Here is a 20,692-nt window from a genome sequence, read left to right as displayed (position 1 = left end):
TAAATAAAAGTATCCATCCTGCAGAGTCAAATTTTAATTAACCTTTTAGTATGCCAACCTTTCCACTAGCATTTTTCAGGGCTTTCAGCCATTCATTTTGTTCAAAAGCCATATGGGCTATTTTTCATCTGTATATAATCCAAATCTATGAGAGAGCGTTCCTGGAATACAAACGCACTGTTCATCAGCTGTCACTTAAATACCTTTATTTAAATGAAAAGACTTCCAAATGCAATACAGTGTGGTGTGATGGAGGAGAAAATACACAAGATAGAATTTATCTTTTTCCCATTTATCTCCTCATTTGAGTCACAATTTGTATCCTGATCTGCTTCAGGCATGTTAGGTTTCTTAACGATAGAGTACTTACTGGTGATTAAAGCAACACCAGACTGTAATTACTGGGAATCAGTCCACTTTTCACTTCTAGTCATTATCCACATGAAAGGTGTTTTCATAAGCTATTTGTTGGAAAATCCATAGATGACATAAATAAGTATTTTCTGTGGATTGATTTTGTATGTTGCTCTGACCGTGACTGTGGAAGAAATGCCAGTTCAAAGTACAAAAGGTAGCTAGACCTGAATTCACTTCAGTTCCTGGTTACCAGAAAAATTAATTTTCAGAAAAATGTTTCTAATTGTTATGCAGTCAATGAAAACCATCAAACACAACCATGGCAACCACTGTCAGAACCTGACCTTAATAAGCAAAGAGGACTGATATTAATTCAGTTTCTATGGTTATAGTCAAAGTAAATGTGATATTTTTCTATTTAAAATTTACAACTCTCTGTGATTATTATAGTAATCAAACATCAACTACATCAAATTTATTAAACTTACAAAAGACCAAATGATAAAACTCTGCAGTTTGCAAATAATACTCTGGATCTACAGTGGTGATTTGGTGAACCCAGTTTTGAGTAGAAAGCACAAGGCTGACCACCGAATGCTTGAAGCAATTCATTGCTATGATCCTGCACTATTTGGACATTTCCACTTCTCTGACCACTGCTTTTCTGTCATTTGGTTATATCTCTTTCTGAAATTCTGTTCCTTTCAGGTAAAATACTTTATAATCTATACATACACCAACATATAAATGTTAGTTATTGCTATTGGGCAGGACAGAAAGGTAGACAATCAGGGAAAATGCTTAAAACCAAGGGTTCAATGAGTATAGAACCTTATGGTGAAGACAAAGTGAGAGTCTAGGGTGAATTAGAGGGGAGAGAGAAGGATAGATGTGGATGTGAATGGGCAAACCATACAGCCAGAGTGGTAGCATCTCTGACATCGCTCCTAACCTTCTCTCTCCTCCAGCGTCTGCAAATACTTGCCCTCCCCTACACTCTAACCGTGCTTGGTAGGCAGTCTCTGAAATGGCCTCCAGTGATCCTCACCTCTGGGTACTTATATATATCCTTGGATAATCCCTTCTCCTTGAATGGGTCTAGTAACTTGCATCTGAAGAGACGAATATAGAAAAATTAATTGGATATCACTTCTGTGATTTGATTACAAAAGATAATGACTTCTATCTTACTGGCACGCTCTCCTGCTTTATAGCTTGTTTCACTCTCATGGAGCAAGCTACAAGGTTTTGAGATACTTTCTGGAGAGATACCCATAACAAGAACCAAGGGAGGCCTTCTGGCCAACAGCTCGTGAAGAACCAAGGCCTCAGTACAGGAGCTAGGAAGAATTGAGTCTTACCAATAATTACACGACTGAGCTTTAAAAAAAATCCTTTCCACTTGACTTAAGTCATGCCTAGACTCCTGACCTACAGAAACTGTGGGATCGTTGCTACTGTTATTTTAAGCCATTTGGAATAATTTGTTACACCACCATAGTACTACCGCCAGATTCTGAAACAGCTGTACAATCCAGCCACAGAGAAGGCAAGGGGGAAAGAGCTGGAAAATGGAAGGAAAGAGTCCTCTCAGCATATAGACAGGGATCAACATCCAGAGATGCAGATCAGGAAGAGTGGGAGGGAAGGAGGGTGAGGAAGAGAAAAAAAAAAAGAGAAAGAAGCACAAAGCATACTTTCCCTCAAAGGTCAATGTTAAAGTAGAAACAGGACAAGGACAACATGAACATACTCTAAAAACAGGGTGGGAGGGTGGTACCATAGTACAACCAGAGAAAAACTTGGCTCTTAGAGTGGAGTATATTGTAAGATCTCCTACTCCTCACAGGTTACTCCAGACCCAAGGAATTATAATTAGAGAAGAATAATCCATTATATTCATAATAGATCTCTCCATAGGATACCTGGTTTAAGAACTGGCAAATATTTATACTGTCGCAGGAAACAGAACTCAGACTTATGAATCATACATTATATACCTCCTATTTCATGCCTTATTAGTTTTATATTTTATATTCAATTGTAGAGTTGTCTTTTTCCTCTGATTCATGCAGATATTACAGGGTGATGTGAATGGGGTGTGTGTGTGTAACATAATCTGAAGAAACTACACTGTGATGTGCTCTCTGAAGCCACTTACCGCAGCTGTCCCACTGAGATGCCTCTAACTCACAAAGTGTGGAGTTTGCAGTGTATGCCACCCAGAAAAAAAAAAAAAACATGTTTCTGCAGACATCTGTGGCTTAGCTGATAATCACAAAGAGCTTTCTACAGTTGTCATCCAACTTGGGGTCCGGAGAATTCTCACAATTCCATCAGGGACTGTTGAGAGAACTGTTTCAGGAATATGGTGAGTGATCATCTTAGATCTCAGATATAAAAATTCCCATTAGGTCTTTTGAATTACAAGTTTTTCCAGGAAGACTTGCTTTAGCAGTTTGTATCTACTTCCAGTGAATGAATAGCTTCATCAAAATGACTGGTAGGCTCTCAGCACACTCTACTTCTTATATCTCTCAGATTTTCCCAAAGAGATTGGGCTCCAGTGTAGGTGGAAATGGCGCCTATAATCAGGATCAGAATCTCTGCTGTCTTTTGCTCTAGCTACTGATCTGTGCCTCCTGTAGAGAAAGGGGTGGCTGAGATTTTCCTGCTAATTCTCCACTGGGCCTACCCAAGGCTTAGAGCTGAACTGTACTGTTATAGGCTTTAAGTGTTAGCATTTTCTCAATATTTATTCTAATTGTTCTGCCTTGTTTACAAATATGTGCAGCCATTAGGCAGACTGTATTCTCTTCCATATCCCACTTGAGATGAATTCACCAGTTTTGGTAGTCAGGAATCCTTGTGACCCACTTCAAGTTCAGGTTTCTGCTGCTCTCGGAACCACAACTAGTTTTCCAGTGCTTAAGTCATGGTGCCTAACGGCTATTTTCTGAGAACTTACTGTAATTAAAAAAATATCTCTTCATCTGCTCATCTTCTCTTAGGACTTGGCTTCCATGGGAAGATGAGGAATGGGCAATTTTTTTCAGACATGTCATTACAGATCCAAACTCCAATTACAGGCATATGAAGATACGTTTATGAAACAACTTTTGAGTATCAGTATCAAACATTATATTAACTTTCTCTGATAAATTTATCTCACATACACTACCCTCCTTTTCCTTTCAATATAAGTTTATTACTTTATAATAGGTTTATTATAATTGTCTATACTGATTACCATGTAATTTTAAATAATATGTTTAAATTTTGTCTTGATTCATCATTTACAGATAGTCCCTCTTTCTCCCTTATGATCAAAGATGAGTTAGTATTTATAAGAAAACAGTTTATTTGTCAAGCAAACTCTGTCACTAATGCCTGTATAGAAATAATTTTTCCGTTCTACACTCCTTTCCAACAGCTACCTAAGAAAGGAAGGATAATTTTGTGAATCTTTGCATATATGAAAATATCTTTATTCTACTCTCTTTTTTTTAATGTTTCTATTTATTTTTGAGACAGAGAGAGATAGAGCATGAGCAGGGGAGGGGCAGAGAGAGAGGGAGACACAGAATCTGAAGTGGGCTCCAGGCTCTGAGCTGTCAGCACAGAGCCCAATGTGGGGCTCAAACCCACAAACCCTGAGGTCATGACCTGAGCTGAAGTTGGACGCTCAACCGACTAAGCCACCCAGGCGCCCCATATTCTACCCTTACTCTTGAATGAAAAAATTCTAGTTTGAAAATTTCTTTCTTTCTGAATCATCAGGTGCTGTTGTTGAAAAGTTTGATTTAATTCTGATTCTCATTCTTTGGATGGACTTCTTTTTAAAATTGTTAATATTATTATTAATTGTTTAGGGTTTTGTCTTTAACATAGTATTCTAAAATGTCATGAATGTGCCTTGTTTGGGATATTTAAAAAATTAACTGTGCTGGTACATTTTCGAGTTCTTTTAATCTAGAAATGTACATTTTTTAGTTTTGGAAAAGTCTGCTTTTGAAGATATTTTTATCCCCATGACTCCCTTCTATTCTCTTTAGGAAACTCATAATAATTAGTTGTTTGAGCTCCTGGTTTGATGTTCTTAATTCTTAACTTGTCTCTCATATTTTCCTTCTTGACATTTAATTTATTTCCAGTCTTCTGTAGAAACTTTTGTTTCAACTATGTTATTTTAGTTCTTCCTTCTAAGGGTCATCCATTTTTATTGATGCAAAAATGTCTATCTCCCTGATGCATTAATTTGAAGTTTTGGTTTTAGTTTTGAGATATTCTTGCATCTCATGCATTATCTCTCCTCTGGATTGCTTTTCATGGTTTTCTTACTTGGTCTCTCTCTCTCTTATATTCTGGAGATTTTTCACACATATTTCCTGATCCTTGATGATCATTCCTCCTTAACAACAAGGCCTTCAAGGTCAAAAATAAGAAAATAGACCTATATGAGTAGAATGTCTTTTATCCCACTGTGCATTAGTCTGAGCTAATGGCAAAGCTATGTGTATGTGTTCTGATGATGTTTATATGTTAAGCATTTTATATCTAGTTGAATGACAGGAAATGTCACTTCCAATAACTATAGCAACTTTGGAAAAGAATGGATAATTTTTTACTATGGATTTTTTCAGAGTTCCTGAGGGCATATCTGAAAGATACATATCCCTTCCAACGTGACTTTGTCATAAATATCACCTACAAGGGTTGAATTCTAATCAGCGTTCATTAGTGAGTGAAAAATATACTGCTGTACCTTATGACATAAAGACTTTGGACTGCAAGATACAAATGAATAAAAGAAATGGTCTGGCAAGGAAAAGGATGCAAATGTCCTGGGATCTCACTCCCAGCAAATTCAGTCCTTTCTTTCCTCAAACAAAAAGAATCTTGATCTCACGAAACAGAATGCTTAAACCTCACACAGTTAATGACAGACGGTGCTCAAACTGCTGTGTACATTTGAGTTTTCAGCATAGCCCTGGGCTTACAAATATCCAGCTACTTTAGAAAAAGTTTTCTTTATCATTCATAAAAAATGCATCAAAAATCTTTCACTGACAATAAAAGATTTTTTTCCCAAGGCAAAAGAATAATTAGCCTGATTCTTGCTTCCTTAGTCCTATTCTTGCAATCAAACAAAATAGAACCAGACTTGAGATGAAGGCAAGAATTACCTTCAGGGACTTTTACTAGTAGGGCAAAAGAGGAGCTTTCTTCCATCTTATGTTTAGGAACTACCCTCCAAAGACCCTGGAGCTAGAAACACTGGTATTTTGTACTGTTCTTTTTTGACTCACCAATCTCCCATGTAACTGCTTTTTTGGGAGAAAGGAGTTGGTGGTGGAGGAGGGAGTTCCTGACTTTATTTATTTATTTAGTAAATTTCTATTTTTTAAAAATATTTATTTTTGACAGAGAGAGAGAGACACAGAATCCGAAGCAGGCTCCAGGCTCTGAGCTGTCAGCAAAGAACCCAACGCGGGGCTTGAACTCACAGACTGCAAGACCATGACCTGAGTCGAAGTCGGACGTTCAACCAGCTGAGCCACCCAGGTGCCCCAATAATTTTCTATTTTGATATACTTTCAAACTTACAGAAATGTTTCAGGAATAGTACAAAGAACTAGAAATACCCACATAACCTATACCCAGATTCAATTATTTACATTTTGTCCATTTGCTTCCCCTCTTATATACTTGCATATTGTTCTTTTTTTCTGAATCATTTGAAAGTAAATCAAAGAGATCAAAAATTTTACCCTTAAATAATTTACTGTGTGTTTCCTAAGAGCATGTTCTTTCTCTTACCTATCGACAACATAGTTATCAAAATGACATTTCCTTACTTTTTCCCTATTCAAGATCCAAACCAGGAGCAAGATTTACATTTATGCAATTTTTGTGTCTCTTTGGTATCTTTTCATCACTATTTTTCCTTCGTAGTTAACAGGTAATTTGTGAAGAGATACTTTGAGAATACATAAATATCCTGTTCATCAAACTTTTATCTACTAGATTTGATGTCTGCTCATGGCTTTCTAACTCCATTTTTTCTTCATTTTTTGGTCTTCATTCTACCATAAAAAGTGCATTTCCTTTTTCCTGCACTTATTTTTTTTACTCATCCGTGTCTTTATGTCAGTATGCAGTCATGGATTCTTATTTTACTCACCAGGTTATAATCCATTACTACCAGTATTTATTTTAGTGGTCAAATAGCCCCAGGTTCAGCCAGTGGGAGCCTTTTTGAGTTGACTTTTATATTCATTTGACACGTTCCTTTATTCTTTACTTCCTTACTTTCTGTCACAACAAGAGGTTCCAGGCTTATCTTGTACTTTTCACGTCTTCGTACTGGTATTGTCTAATTCTCCTAGGAATTCTGATTCCATTTAGTGGAGAATAAATTTAGAAGCGAAGACCTGGAAAGTAGTCATGTCATTGCTACTGGGGTGTCTTTGCTCCTCTGCCTTCTCAGTGAATAGAAAATATACATGTATGTGTGTGTGTGTGTGTGTGTGTGCACGCGCACGTGTGTGAAAACTTCCTCCAATTATCTTCAACATATTTATTCGTTTGCTCAAGCCTATGGTATACAAAAGAGAATTTCAGAATTGATAAACCACAGCAAACCTACTAATTAGAGTTTAATATTTACTAAGTTCTGTTTGAGGTAAATTGAATAAATTGAAATATATAAATCATAAAGATACAATTCAATGAGGTCTGAAAAAATAATATACCCATGTAGCCCTATCCATAACAAGATATAAAACATATTCCTTACCAAAAAAGTTCTCTAATTCTTCTTCCTGGCTGATGAACTCTCTCAAACCCCTAGAAAACCACTCTTCTAATTTTCTTCACCTTAGATTGCTTTTTGCCTTTTGAAAAACTTCACATAAATGTAATAATGTGTGTGTGTGTGTGTGTGTGTGTGTGTGTGTGTGTGTGTGTGTGTGTTGTCTGTGTGTATAGAAAGGGGGGGGGAGAGAGAGGGGGGCAGGGCAGAAAGAGAGGGAGAGAGAGTCCCAAGCAGCCTCTGCACTGCCAGTGTGGAGCCCGATGCAGGGCTCAAACCCACAAAATGCTATATATGACCTGAACTGAAATCCAGAGTCAGATGCTTGACTGACTGAGCCACCCAGGTGCCGGAAGTAAAATGTTTTTGAGATTTACACATTGTTGCATATATCAGTACCCTACCTTTTTATTGCTCAGTAGTATATCATTGTATAAATTGTCAGTTTATCCCTTCTTTTATTGATGGACAATTGAGCTGTTTCCAGTGTTATGCTATTATGAATAAGTCTGCTATGAACATTGTGTACAAGTCTTTATGTGGACATATGTTTTCATTTCTCACAGTTAAATACATAGGAGTGGAATTGCTGTATCATGTGGTAAGAATGTGTTTCACTTTACATGAAACTGCAAAACTCTTTCCTCAGTGGCTTTATCTTTTTGTATTCTCACCATGATATATGAGAGTTCCAGTCTTCCCGTGTCCTTGTCAACATTTAGTATGTTCAGTCTTTAAAATTTTGGTTATTCCAGTGAATGTGTAGTGTTAAATCATTGTGATTTTAAATTGAATTTTTTTGGTAACTTATGATGTTAAGCACTTTTTTATGTGCTTATGTGTTTCCTTTGTTATTTGTTAGTTTCATTTATTAATATCACTAATATTATGAATGATTTTGAAAAAATCGTGAGTGTTGACTTTTGTAAAATATTTTCTGCATCTATTGAGATGGTTTTGTCTCATTTTATGTTCTGTTAAAAAGATGAATTAGATGGATGGATATTTTCAAGGAACTAACTTACAGTTTTGTTAATAATTTGTTTTATTTTCTTCTTTATTTTCTTTGTCCTACTTGCTTTTGTTGTAGTTTGCTCACATTTTACTGGATTCCTAACATGGACTTTTAAGTATCTGATTTCAAGTCTTATTTTCTAACATAATCACTTAAAACTACAAAATTTCATCCAACGACTGCTTTACTCGCATCACACAAATATTGATATGTTGTGTATTTATCATTATTCACCAGAAAGAATGTCCAATTTTCAGCCAATTTTCAAATCTTTTAAATCGTACCATGTTGGTAACTGTATTTATTGCTTGTGCGTAAGGCTCCAGGTATCTGCTTTCATGACCTGTGTTGGCCACAGTTATCAAAATAGTAAAAACAAAAACAAAAACCAAAACCTTGTGCCTAATCCCAGAGTCAGTCATCCAAAATTAACTAATGGCAATTTTGTCTGTGTTTTATATTTGAAGTTGATTCTACAAATTGATCATCATGGAACCTATCTCAACCTCCATTATCATAGAGATATGATTCTGTTCACATGTGTAGTCCTTGGAAAATGTATTAAAAACATGCTTCCCCCTTTTTTGCCTGTCCATTTTCCAAACTCCTTTTATATTTTAAGAAATATCTCATTCCTAGAATCTTGGTTGGATCCAGAGCCCCAGTTCCCAGTACAGAAGCCAAAGGATGACAAACTTTCCTTTCCTCTACCCCTGGCATTTATGTTAGTGATAGATGTAGGTGATATTAGCTCAACAGATAGAATGCTTCTGCCTGTGATACTGACTCCAAAGTAGTAAATACAAAGACGGAGGGACAGTTGAGAATATAGTACCAGTTGCATTGTACAACAATGACTGCAATGGCATCCAGTGGTTTCTCCAGTAATTCCCAGTGACGGGATCTGATGGTTCTAAGGGCAGTGGAGCTAATGGCTGCTTTCTGACCAGACTGGTTTTACAGGGTGACCTCACCTGATGCTCTTCTGCCTGTCTGTTTGGTTCCTGCCTATTTAGGGAGCCTGATATCCAGTTTTCCTAACAATTCTTAATATCCTACATCTTTCCAGTAAGACCCACTTCTGCTTAAAGTAGAACTGATTTTTCTTTCTTGAAACTAGGAAACCTAACAGTTATAGGACTCAAGGACAAAGGTCAGAAGGACAGTTTGTTGCCAATAAATAGAACTTCAATAAATGAAAATCCAATGTATGTAATTCTCGTTACTAGGTAGCAATAGCACCAACTTTTCAGCTTGAAGCTGTAAGTTAGGGGAGTACGTGTAACAGAATTTATCGTATTCTTAAGTATAGTATGAGGAAATTTATAGATTATTGCAAATGGTGTGTGCTAGCAAATGACAAAGGGTATATCCTAATTCTTGTATACAAATCAGGTTTTCATCAGTAATGTTAGAGGTAGAGAATTATTAAAAAACAGATCATTCTAATTCTTTCATGGGATGGTATAATATTACACACACCCTAAAAATTCCATTAGAAAAGAATACTACACATTAAGGAAATAGTTATATGATTTTATGGCAAAAATAGCTCAGCTTAGTTTTTTTCTAGAAAGTAAACTGTGTGTGTACTTGGAGTTGTACAGTTTACAGTATAGATGATATGGCTCCCCACTCCCAAAGTGTAACCTGGATGGATGCTATCAGTAAGAGTTAACATTTACTTTACTACTTACACTTGTACATAATTTAGAATATTTTTTAGCATTAATTTCCTCTTTAACATTTTTAGGACATTAATATTAAGATACAGCATTAGAATGGAAGGTTACATGAGCACATGACTAGAGAGACACAGATGTTGGGCAAGCAATTAGGCATAAATAACATTAAACACTCTGCTCCTTTTTTTCCCACAATAGTATAACTAGTCTCCTGAAGTCCATCTCTCAGAAAATGACACCTTTTAAACTTTAAATCTAAATTAACTTAGAAGTTCATGGACACATATTAATGCTGTTGCATACAGAATTGACTCAGATGTGGATTCAAGATTACAGCCTTGATGAGGAGGAAGGTATAAGTAGGGAATCAACATTTTTAAAAAGTTCCCCAGGTGATCCTAACATATAGCTATGCACTAGCTTATGGCCTCAGGGTCTTACCTTCTACCCCACATTGTCTGCAAAGGAATTGTGGTGCCAGGTTTTTTTAAAATAAGAGAAAACAAGGTTGTCTCTATTATAACAGTGTAAATTATGACTTCTTAAAAAGCTACAATTGATTATTACAAAAACATTTTATAGCCATCCTGGAAGAGAAAATAATCTTCTACTTAAACATATAATTCCTTAATAATCACTGGTTGACCAAATATTTCATATTTTATTACATAATAAAGGCTCTGGGAATTTTTACTTTTAAGGTGGGTAATAATGTCAGCTAATATTCTTATAGCCACTCTTGAAAGGGTGAAAGCCATAAACTTCGGGTCAGATGTATCTTCAACTTGGAGCAAAATTATACTCCTTTCTACTTTCACCCCAGTCTTTAGTAATTGATTTGACCTCTGGGAGAGGTATTAGCAGTGCTTATAAGCTGTTCTCTTTTTCTTTTTAGCTGCTTGACACCTCTTCACCTTCACTGACCAAAGTCTTCTGGGTGATTCTATAGCTACTGACAATCACAGAAGACTGCCTTGAGAAGTCATGTGGAGAATAAAAATCCATTTCCTCCTCAACTTTGGGGGTAGAGTAGGGTGGTGGATTATGGAATATATATATATATATAGACACACACACAGTTTTGAATATAAAAAAGCATATTTTAGTAAAGTATAATAAAAAAGGAATAAGAGTGAATAAGTGCTATAAAAGATATAAAAAGCAATTATACTTTATACTGGTAGTGAATAAAACTGAAATACACGTAATTTGAATAGCCTGAAAAGTTTAACATTATACTTCTATGTTTTATATTCAGAAGTTACCTGGGGGTGCCTGGATGGCTCAATCGGTTGAGTGTTGGACTACTGGTTTCAGCTCAGGTTATGATCTCATGGTTTGTGAGCTAGAGTCCTGCGTGGGGGTCCGTGCTAGGCGGGGAGCCTGCTGAAGATTCTCTCCCTCCCTCCTTCTTGTTCTCTTCCCCCACTTCAAAAAAAAAAAGTTATCTCAAGAAAAAATCCAAATGCAAACTACATACATTAGTTATGTCTATGCTACTCCAATTAGAAAGCCAGTGTGGTGCTGAGTGACAGGAGCGGGTGCGGAATCCACGGCTTCTTTTCAGCGCTTTGTGTCTGACTGCTACACAGCTAGTTGCCCAGTTTCCACTCACATTTTCCTGTTTGATTGTAAGAGAGCGGGACTAAATGGGAGTTACTCATTAAGATTCCATTACAAAACTGTATTTTCTACCACATTCTAAAATTTCCACAGACGACGGTGTATAGTAGAGTACATTTTAGGAATGGGCTGCATGATTCTCTTGGAAAGAACACTGTACTCTTTATACGAAATCACCTCCAGGCACTTTTCACATTTCCACGAAAATAGCCAGCCAAGTAAGTTCCTAAAATAAATTCAGTCACCAGGTATGTAAGTAAAACCAGAATATTTGTATAGCTATTTCTAGTCTCTTTTCATCACGAATAAACTTTGTTAGTCTTAGTATTATCAGGAAGCAAATCTAATGAAGAACTGGGGAGATGTTCTTGAAAGGTCATCACTAAAGGAGTTACAAGCCTTTTTCCTAATTTTCGGAGTTTATCAATTTGGAGCAAACCGTTTAAAACGATTGCTTTGCCTTGTCTACACCATCAGAGCTCCAAGCTTACCGCCTTTATATGCAGGGTGGTGCCCAGAGGAGGGGGCAAGGAGAGACTAAGCGCCCCTGATTACTGAGGCATTAGAAAACCCTCATCAAATGACTCCCCAAACAAAATGAAGCTAGAAGAGGGCTACTTTGGCCTCTGTTTCCCAAGGGGCGCTTGGGCCCTCGCGAAGTGACGCTCTCACTTTGATTTCCCTTTAACGAAGCAGGTGAAAGGCCATTTGGCACCAGGCGGTTTCTTTTACTCCAGCTGCCTGTGAAGAGCGCGGTTGCCAGGCAACCAAGTCCCAGGCTCTCTTTGTGCCCGCATCAGGCTCGGAAATTTGGAGGTTTTTAAAGCTGTTGTCTATTGCAGACAACTTATACCGAAATGCCTTTAGGTTTTTTGGACTGTTTCTTAATTCCTTATAGTAAAACTACATTCTGTCTCCTAATTTTGTCTCTTTTGTAGAAGAGACTGTTTAAAGTGTACATGGCTATATTTCCACAGGAAAATATCAAGACCTTGACTTCAAAATCAGAAGTAATTTACATTTTAAAAGAGGAGCAAATGAGCATCACAGCTGCATTTCATATGTTCCTTCCTGTCAGCTTAATTTTTTTCATTTTCTTTTCTCCTTCTTTGCTTTTTAAATTTTTATTTGCTTTCCTCTCTTCTTTCCCCCCCTTCATTCCACCCCACTTAGACGTATGCTTCTTTTATCTCTTTCTTCCTTATTCTATCCGGTGACATGAACTCTGTGTGATTTATGCATTCGTCTTTAATCAATTGCTCAGCCAATGAATGTGAAGTGAATCAAGCTTCTCTTTACAACCTTCCTGGTTTATAATTTCTTCTTACTTCGAACTCCTTTTATTTTTCTTTTTCTAACCTGTGGCTAGGGAGGACCATAGGGAGAAAACTAACAGAATATTTCCAGTTGTTATTTAGGCTTGTCTTGTTCCTGACGGAGAAACCTGCACCATTACTCTGTGAGCCCCCCAGTGTGGTCTCTCTGCTTGTATGGTAGCCCTCTTGGCACATTCCATTAACCTTGAACTCACAGAGTTCTCTGAGGTATTTTGGGCCTACATCAATGTAGGACATTCTCTAACATATTTAATAGTATGAAGATATTTCATGGAAGACCATTCAATTTAAAAAGACATGAAAAGGATATGCTTCCTTTTGTTCTTTTTCTCTGAGTCTGGCAATGGCTCAAAATAAATGAGAGCAAATTGGTCTGGCCATGCTTATACTATCCATGCTCGACTCTGGTGCTGTGCTGCAAAGGGAAACACCTGGTAATGAGCCAAAAAAAGAAAAAAAAAGGAAGTCAGAGTTCTTCTGGAAAGATGTACACTCAAGACAACAATGCATTTCAAACTTGGACACCTGGTTCCCTCTACCTTCTCTCCACCCCACCCCCCAAAACCACCCAAAACAACACCAAAAACACCAACAAATCCTGGTGTTTCTTTATCACTGTGAGAGTTAACAATTAGCATATGGATTTTCATTTATTTGCTCACTAAATATTTATTATGATATGAAAGTAGACCTACTTGACATCATTGCCTGAAAATCCACTGTTGTAGATAAATTTATCTGTTAAAACTGTTAAAATGAAAAATGGGCTTAATTGTTAATACAATTTATTGTTGTGATTTTGAGTGAGTAGTTATGCAATCAATTATATATATATATATATTTCTGGAATGTATACTAAAAACTACTCTCCCTTTATGCTCGGTGTTGGGGTCATCCATATATTTGCTATGAAAAACATAACAGAAGCGTTGTATTCTTTTCTATATGATAACATCAGAGTGCTGTATTATAGTAGGCCAGAAATAGATGGTATGGGTTTTAATGTGTGTTTGATCTCTAGCTAGCTTTTTGACTTTGGGCAATTTCCTTAATCTTGGTCTTAGTTCCCTTTTCTGTAAAGTTGTGAGGTTGGAGTAAATACTCTCTGAGATATATTCTGCTATTAAAATTCTATTATTGAATTTGAAAACCACTAAAGCTTTCAGTGAGTCTGATTTAGGAGAGGGATGATACAACTTTTTTTTAAGCTGGTAAAGTTTTTCAGTGAAAAAAGTATTTAAAACCTCCTTGTATTTGTTAATTGAGCTATTTTTTACTTAGATGTGCAAGTTCAAAATTTAGATGTGTTTTTGACTCCATAGCCAGTGGTTAAAAAGTGCAATTTCTGGAGATGGCCTATGCTTCATCATTTTGAATTTGTGGAACATGGGCATGTTCTGTAATGTCTTTGTGCTCAGTTTACTCATCTGTCAATAGGAAGTAATAAAAGCACCTGTAACAGGGATTTTGTGAGATTATTCAGGGAAACTCTTAGCAAATGACTAGAACATTAACATATTCTTGGTATACTCTGCTGTCACCAGCTATCCCAGGCTATTATCACTCCATACTTTATTAGTGTAATAATAGCCTCCTGGTTTTAAAATCTCTTCCTTTAAAATCTATTCTATGCATTCCTCCCAGCTTACACTGCCCAAAATATAATTCTCATAATTCCCCTCCCCTGGTAAAAACTATAGCAACAGATTTCCAATGCAACCATAACCTGGCATTTAAGACTTTCATTAGTATATTGGTTCAATTTGTCTTCCCAGTTTCATTCCATTACTTCCTCATATATAAAGGCTTTGCATGAATGGAACTCCCCAAATGTCCCTGAGAACAAGTGCTCTCTCGTCTGTGTTATGCAATTAAGAGCAGAGGTTATGATGCTACTTTGTACCCCAGTATCAATCCAGGACCTGGAACACAGTGGGCAGGCGATGCTTGTTGAAATGAGCAGCTTCTTCTAATACTATTTTCCTCCCAGAAATTCTCTATTCTTATCTTTACCTACATAACACCTATCCTTCAAGGTCCCATTCAAATATCATGAGTTACTGCTATTCATAAGCTGCCTACTTCCTCTCATAGTAATATCATGTGTCTCTCTGGTAGCATTTATATTCTGCTGTGATTATAATTGTTTTTGTCATTATCTTATGTCCTAATTTTTCAGTGGCATTGAGAGCAGTGTACTATGTCTTATTCAATTTTATTTCCTGCAATGCCTAGCATTTGGCTTTGACTGTGTTAACTGCAGGTGGCCAGTTGTGGAGTCAATGGACATGACTAACAGAATAATATTATTCATTGTTTCGTCTTCATTTTTTAAAAAGTGACCCTATTTCCATAGAAGCAAATCTACATTCCTTGTCAGGCTTCTGAGTCTCTCCATATCCACTCACATCCTCTCCATGTAACATGACTTTAGGGAACTGTTGAAGTCCTACTGGCCTTCTTATTATTCCATGGACATACCATATTCATTCTTAACCCCCTCCCTTTGCTAATGTTTCCTTGGTCTGAGTGCAGTCCTGTCTTCTTTTTCAGCTTTCCAAGCCTTATTTCAGGTCCCAGCTCAGTTCCTGATTTTTCCATGGAGCAGTCCATGATTATTTCAGCAATGTTTCTTCTCTTTCACAACTGAAAGGAGAAATTAATACACTTAATTTCATACTTAGTCATACAAAGACTTCCCCCCCAAACCCAGAACAATTAAACTGGAAGAGAATTTAAAAGTGTGGTACTACAGGTGTGCCTAGGTGGCTCAGCTGGTTAAGCATCCAACTCTTGATTTTGCTCAGGTCATGATCTCATGGTTTGTGGGATTGAGCCCTGTGTCAGGCTCTGCACGGGCAGTGTGGGGCCTGCTTGGGATTCTCTCTCTCCCTCTCTCCCTCTTCCCCTCCTCCACTTGCACTCTCTCTCTCTCTCAAAAATAAATAAATAAACTTAAAAAAGGGTCGTACTACAGAAATTCTAATATGGAAACTTGAGAGGGGCTGTTTCCATATTAACCCACTTATATTATCTATGTTATCAATATTATATTATCTATACAGATTATCATTCTTGACTACTTGTTTGTAATATGGTTAAGCAACTGAATCACCTCTAGCAAATAGTATGACTTTATATATATATAAGTGCTTATTATATGTTAATTCAATAGAAAAATATGTCTTACATTTGCATCTTATTTTTCATGTGTTTTAGTCTTCTAAGCCAATTAGATATTAATTAGGTCCTTGTGGGAGAGGTCAAATCTAGAACTCTTTGGATTTCCTATGTTAGCAAACATAATACTGATTGTGCTGGAGATTTTGACACATGAACAATATTCATTGTTGGATGGGACCTACCTGCCAAAATGCCTGGTTTACTTTAAATTTATTTCATAATACCTGACACTCTAACTTCATTCCATTTTTCCTGGTCTATTGGCTCTAAGTTACTGCCATACTTACACTTTTTCTCTGCTCTATTGCCTTCTAATTTACTGTCACACTTACTGGACTTCCCAGTAAATAAGGCAACTAAAACTCTATCATTAGAGACTTACACAGATACATCCTGGAGGGTAGGTATACAGGGTGGGAGAGGATTTATTCTTTATATCACATTCATGCTATTTTCACCTTTTGACAGAAGATGAAAATGGGGTATAGTATAAATATTTGTTGAGTGGTCATATAAAGAGTAGTGTGGTAGACCATTTATACACACTATCAAGTTTCTCTTCTCAACAAGTCTATGTAGTTGCTGGTACTAAGCTACATTTATAGTCATGAAAACTAAAGTTAAGAAGGAAGTAATTTACTCAAGTTTTTATCCTTAAACTTGATCTCCAGTCTGTCTGATACCAAGGTCCCCACTAACAGAAGGAAATAATACAGTGGATCTCCAACTTTAATAAGCAGAAAAGCCACCCAAGGACCCTCTTAAAATACATATTACTGGGATCTATTCCAAAGAGTCCAATTTGTTAGGTTTCGGGTAAAGCCCAGAAATGTTTATTTTAACAAACACAAAAAAGGATTCATGTGGAAAAATTTTGACATAAGGAGTAGTTACAATAACAATAGTATTAATATCAATAACAACTATACAACGTATGGATCAACACCACATTGTCTACCAATCACTGTACCACATTACTATTCCTCAGACATTGCGTTAAGTATTTATAACACATTTGTCATTTAATTCTCATGGCCACCTTAAGAAGTATATGTTATTATCATCTCCCTTTTATGTGGGGGGGGGGAGCTATGGTCAGAGAGGTCACATAGTTAGTAAATGGTGGAAATAGTCTGACTACAAAGCTCATGTCCACAAGTCTAGGAAAGGGGCAGCCAAATGAAAGGAAAACTAGGGAGAATGCTATGACAGAGCCCAAAGGAAGAGTGCACAAAAGCAGAAGATGTCAGTGCCAGAGTTAAATGGGATAGGTAATGAGAAGCATTCCCTGGATTTGTAAATGAGGAGGTCATTGCTGATGTTAGCAATGTCAACTTGAGTAAAAAGATTGAGCAGTAATGGGAGTAGTAAGGCAGAATGTAGAGAGTTAAAGAATGAATGGAAGATGTAAAAAAAAAATAGCTTAAATCCTCATTTTATGAGTTCCAATAAAAGGTAAGAGAATGAGGAGGGATTGTTTTAGGGAGAAATGCAAATTAGGTGAGTGTTTTAAAAAATATGGGATAGTCATGAAAATATTAAGAAAAAAGAATGAAGAAAGTGGATAAGGATCAAAAAGGTAAAATTAATGACAGCTCTTTGGAGAAGATAGGATAGATTTGTTAGCTTTGTTTAGAAGCACTTATTTTTCTGGGATAGGAGGGAATAGGGTAAAGAGGAGCACAGCTATGGATACAGGTGTAAGTATTTGGTAGAGAGGCAGACATGGGCATTTACAGATAGTGCAATGGAACGTTAAAGTAGCTCATGTGTGATGGATTTTATTTTTTGCATTGGGAAAATTAATAGTGCCTTCAAACAAACCGATGAAGATTTAGTATAGCTATTGTGGGGAAATAGAGTCAGCACTGATTAGAAATATATAAAAGGATTGCTGTGGGGTTAAAAGCCCAGTTGAGGGGAAAAATCATATATTGTAATAGTATCAATATGCATGACTGTGTAGTTTTTCTTCAGTGGTGATCAGTGGAGGGAGAGAACTAGACGCCAGGACTGGGTTCATCTTAGCTTAGGGATTTAGTAAAAGCACATAATGTGGGCAACAATGTCATGTATCTGAAGGTGTTGACAATAGGCGTGGTGAAATGAAGGACTTTGAGGCTGGAATTTAAGGAAGACAGTGAAACTTATGGACCTAGAGGTAAGGGTGACCAAGGAATTGGGTTTGAAAGAGATGGTAAATTAGTACATGGTAAAAATAGTGAAAGAACTGGAAAAGTATGCAGTTGTGGGCTCAAAATGAGAATGAATGGGATCAATTGTATTTTAGTATATATGGCAGCAACCTGACAGGAGTGTGGTTTTTTAGCTCCCACGATCCAATCTATCTTTCTCTTACTTTTCAGGAAATCTGAAACCCTAAAGTCAAAGGACAAGGTCTAATTTTGGCTTTGTGTTGTCCTCTCAGGTACTGTAAATTTTATAATTACCTGGACCTTTGTTCCCTATGTCTCCATCACTATCAATTCCACTATCAATTATTCTTTGTTAGTCAAATGAGGAATGAGAAGTATTTATTCCTGCAATTTCTAGAATAATTATTGCAATGTGTAGGACCATCCATCTGTTTCACCTGGAGAGCATGTTAAAAATGTACATTTCTGGCCTTTCACCAGACGTACTGAATCAGAATCTCTGTGGGAGTAGTTCCCAAAGAATATTTATTTTTATGAAATTCCACAGGAGATTCCAACTCTCATGACTGTTTTAGGAGATGACAGTTTCAATTGGGCAGAGTTCATTAGATTTTTCTCCCTTGACTTCCAATTCATATTCGCTACGTTTTTGCTGTTGTCTCCTAATCGTGGAGCATTAATGCTGCTGGTGAGCTTTAAGGTTGGGGTGGAGAGGCAAGAAAGCAACAATTCAATCTTGAAATTGGTGCATTTTGTACTTTTCTTTCTTACACACAACCTCTCTTACCCACATTTGGAAAAAGCAAAACCAAAAGAGAGATCAAGGTGGAAGAGATTTATAGAATTAGAAACTTGACAGAAGGACTCCAAATAGTAGAAATGATTATAAGTAAAAAGTGTTTTGGAGGTTGGGTATGTGTAGAGAATGAGAGGCGAATGAAAGTTTTATTTCAGAGAAATGTGTTATTGACGGTGACCACAGACATACTATGTTGCTTTCATCTGCATTAAACATCTGGTAGTTGGCCACATATTTGAAACCTACTGCCCTTGTTATATTTTATTGTTTTGGTAGTTCTGCGATCATTAATAATAAATGGTTTCTCTTGCCACTGAACTCTTGTGTCATTACATATTCTACACTGAAAAACTTTTAGTTTACAAACAAGAAGAAATCTTATTTTTGGTATCCTGGTACCTAGAGGCAAGTAGAACATATATGATTTTTTTCGGTATCTACTGACAAGTTTTCAAGGAACAAAGGCACAGGGCTGCATCTCAAGTCTCCCCTTCAGTGACATAGCAGTCAGGCTTCTGTGTATTGGGGCTATGAATCATACAACAAATGAACAAACTTGTAGATGAAAAAGTTCATCACTTGATAATATTACGTGGTGAAATCATAATCCGTAAGCAATGAAAATATTTTTAAAAATATTTTGGGAAGGAACTATATCTTAGATATATTGTATATATATATATATATATATATATATATTGTATATATATATATATTGTATATATCTATACAATATATATTGTATATATTGTACAATATACATTGTATCTATACAATATATATTGTATATATTGTACAATATACATTTTGTATACATTTATATACATATACATATATACATTTGTATACATTTATATACATAAAATATAAATTTTACAAATTTATATTTGTAAATTGTGCTTTTATTATATCTTGATTAATGATTTCAGCTTAACCTAATACAAAAGTTCTTTCTTCCCATCTCTCTTTTTCTCCTTCATCTTCCTCTTCTTCTTCATCTTCTCCTTCTCCTCTTCTTCTCCCTCTTCTTCCTCCCCCAACCCCTCCTCTTGCTTTTTTTTCTATCTCTCTGCTCCCCCCCCCCCTTCTGCTATACCACTCCAGCACTCTTCCCTCTGTTTCTCTGTGTATATAGGCTTATTGGCATGTTTGTTACTTCATGTTAGAAATCTTACCACAGAAAAAATTGCTAGTGTAATAATGGGAAAATTCAAGATTGCATAATCTGAATAACATTAACAATATGGAACACGCCTTTCTTTGATTAAGAATACATGGCTGGCTGTCAAAGACCATATAAATTATTCTTTACTTGATAAGAATTCATAAGTTAAGTTTCAACATGAACCATGTAAATTTCATCTCCCTGAAATGAATTACCACCATCTTGTCCCTTCTGCTTCGAATCCTAGTACTCAGGTGCATGGACTGTCTATATTCAGGCTGTGCTGCATGGCAACATCAAATGTTACCATTCCATTACTTCTACAAACACTATTTTGAATTTTTCATACTCTCCAGTGGGGGGAAAATTTAGGTTTGGGCTAGAAGAATCAATATTAGTTTATTCACTTAATAAATTCTGTCCAATATTAACTGTTTTTTTTTTTTAATGAATGTATAGCCTCTCTTGTCTGAAATCCACAATCCAGTTGCCCTATTCAGTTTGGACTTTGGCTAATAATACTCATAGTCTGCCCCTAAGGTATGTCTCTTGGATTTG

General features: G+C 36.4%; 1 long non-coding RNA gene across 8 annotated transcripts in view; it reads left to right on the top strand.

Moving 5' to 3' along the window:
• The first annotated feature begins 5,861 nt into the window (after nt 1–5,861).
• The window catches only part of LOC109499783, a 166,716-nt gene continuing 151,885 nt past the window's right edge, over nt 5,862–20,692 (top strand). For 5 of the 8 annotated variants that reach the window (XR_006598060.1, XR_006598061.1, XR_006598059.1 and 2 more), the window contains exons 1-3: nt 5,862–5,922; nt 18,381–18,442; nt 20,594–20,674. This is a non-coding gene — a long non-coding RNA (uncharacterized LOC109499783). Of the gene's footprint in view, nt 5,923–7,424; nt 11,713–18,380; nt 18,443–20,593; nt 20,675–20,692 lie in introns of those variants that run through there. The other 3 variants (XR_006598063.1, XR_002742370.2, XR_006598065.1) reach the window with 3 other exon arrangements.

The sequence above is a fragment of the Felis catus genome, chromosome B2 (assembly GCF_018350175.1).
Source record: "Felis catus isolate Fca126 chromosome B2, F.catus_Fca126_mat1.0, whole genome shotgun sequence".
NCBI lineage: Eukaryota > Metazoa > Chordata > Mammalia > Carnivora > Felidae > Felis > Felis catus.
The sequence above is the reverse complement of the archived record's forward strand: the minus strand, read 5'-3'. Positions and strand labels throughout refer to the sequence as shown.